Consider the following 2,499-nt stretch of genomic DNA (forward strand, 5'->3'; position numbering starts at 1 on the left):
TTGGAACTGGTCCTCCTGGGAGCAGATGCGGCGGAGACAAAGGAATTGGGAATATGGGATGGCATTTTTACAGGGGGCAGGGTGGGAGGAGGTGTAGTCTAGGTAGCTGTGGGAGTCGGTCGGTTTATAGTAAATGTCTGTGTTGATTCGGTCACCCAAGATAGAAATGGAAAGGTCTAGGAAGGGGAGGGAGGAGTCTGAGACAGTCCAGGTGAATTTGAGGTTGGGGTGGAAGGTGTTGGTAAAGTGAATGAACTGTTCAATCTCCTCGTGGGAGCATGAGGCAGCGCCGATACAGTCATCGATGTAGCAGAGGAAAAGGTGGTGGGTGGTGCCAGTGTAGCTGCGGAAGATGGACTGTTCCACATATCCTACGATGAGGCAGGCATAGCTCGGGCCCATGCAGGTGCCCATGGCTACTCCTTTGGTTTGGAGGAAGTGGGAGGATTGGAAAGAGAAGTTGTCAGAGTGAGGACCAGTTCAGTCAGTCGAAGAAGGGTGTCAGTGGAAGGGTACTGGTTAGTACGGCGGGAAAGGAAGAAGCGGAGGGCTTTGAGTCCTTTCGTGATGGGGGATGGAGGTGAACAGGGACTGGATGTCCATGGTGAAGATAAGGCGTTGGGGACCGGGGAAGCAAAAATCATGGAGGAGGTGGAAGACGTGGGTGGTGTTCCGAACATAGGTGGGGAGTTCTTGGACTAAGGGGGACAGGACCGTGTCGAGGTATGCAGAGATGAGTTCGGTGGGGCAGGAGCAGGCTGAGACAATGGGTCAGCCAGGGCAGTCAGGTTTGTGGATTTTGGGCAGGAGGTAGAAATGGGCGGTGCGGGGTTGTGGGACTATGAGGTTGGAGGCGGTGGATGGGAGATCTCCTGAGGTGATGAGGTTCTGGATGGTCTGGGAGATGATGGTTTGGTGGTGGGAGGTGGGGTCATGATCAAGGGGGCAGTAGGAGGAGGTGTCCGCGAGCTGGTGTTTAGCCTCAGTGGTGTCAAGGTCGGTGCGCCAAACTACTACTGCGCCTCCCTTGTCTGCCGGTTTGATAGTGAGGTTAGGGTTGGAACGGAGGGAGTGGAGGGCTGCACGTTCTGAGGGTGAGAGGTTGAAGTGGTTGAGAGAGGTGGAGAGGTTGAGGTGGTTAATGTCGCGGCGGCAGTTGGCTATGAAGAGATTGAGGGCAGGTAAGAGGCCAGCACGGGGTGTCCAGGTGGATGGGGTGTGTTGGAGGCGGGAGAAGGGGTCGTCAGAGGGTGGGCGGGAGTCTTGGTTAAAGAAGTAGGCACGGAGGCGAAGGCGGCGGAAGAATTGTTCGATGTCACGCCGCGTGTTAAATTCATTAATCCGGGAGCGTAGGGGAATGAAGGTGAGGCCTCTGCTGAGGACTGATCTTTCATCCTCAGAGAGGGGTTGTTCTGGAGGGATGGTGAAAACACGGCAGGGCTGGGAGCTCGGATCTGGTGTGTGGCTGGAGCTGGGAGTGGGGACGGGGTTGGGCATGGGTGCGGGGACGGAGTTTGACGTGGGGGCGGGATTAGGCATGGTGACGGAGATCAGCATGGGGCGGAGTTAGGCGTGGTGACGGAGATCGGCATGGGGCGGAGTTAGGCGTGGTGACGGAGATCGGCGTGGGGGTGGAGACACATGCGGCGTGGTGCTTGTGCAGGTTAGTGATGTCACTGGGGGCAGAATTGGCTGCGACGACGGCAACCCAGGGGGCGGAAGTGGCTGTGGCGACGACAGAAACGGTGTTATTCCCGACCCCGCGGAGGCCGCGAATCTGTCGGCGATGGTCTTCCTGGCGATTGTGGAGGCGGTTGTCTGGGCGGCGATCGCGGAGGCTGCGAGGTCGGTGGGGGCGGAAGTGACGTCATGGTTCGCGGCGGCGGTTGCTGCCACGGGTGCTGCAGCGGCCGCGTGGTTAATGGCGCTCGTGTGATTTCGGAGGCCGGTGGAATAATCTGGAACAGTCCTCAGCAGAGGCCTCTGACGACCCCTTCTCCCGCCTCCAACATACCCCATCCACCTGGACACCCCGTGCTGGCCTCTTACCTGCCCTCGATCTCTTCATAGCCAACTGCCGCCGCGACATTAACCGCCTCAACCTCTCCACCCCTCTCACCCACTCCAACCTCTCACCCTCGGAATGTGCAGCCCTCCACTCCCTCCGCTCCAACCCAAACCTCACTATCAAACTGGCAGACAAGGGAAGCGCGATAGTAGTTTGGCGCACCGATCTTTACACCACTGAGGCTAAACGCCAGCTCGCGGACACCTCCTCCTACTGCCCCCTTGACCATGACCCCACCTCCCACCACCAAACCATCATCTCCCAGACCATCCAGAACCTCATCACCTCAGGGGATCTCCCATCCACCGCCTTCAAAAAAAAATTTTTTTAAATTCCTGAAGAAGGGCTTATGCCCGAAACGTCGATTCTCCTGTTCCTTGGATGCTGCCGGACCTGCTGCGCTTTTCCAGCAACACATTTTCAGCTTATGT

The sequence above is a fragment of the Chiloscyllium plagiosum genome, chromosome 9, assembly GCF_004010195.1.
Source record: "Chiloscyllium plagiosum isolate BGI_BamShark_2017 chromosome 9, ASM401019v2, whole genome shotgun sequence".
In the NCBI taxonomy this organism is placed as follows: domain Eukaryota; kingdom Metazoa; phylum Chordata; class Chondrichthyes; order Orectolobiformes; family Hemiscylliidae; genus Chiloscyllium; species Chiloscyllium plagiosum.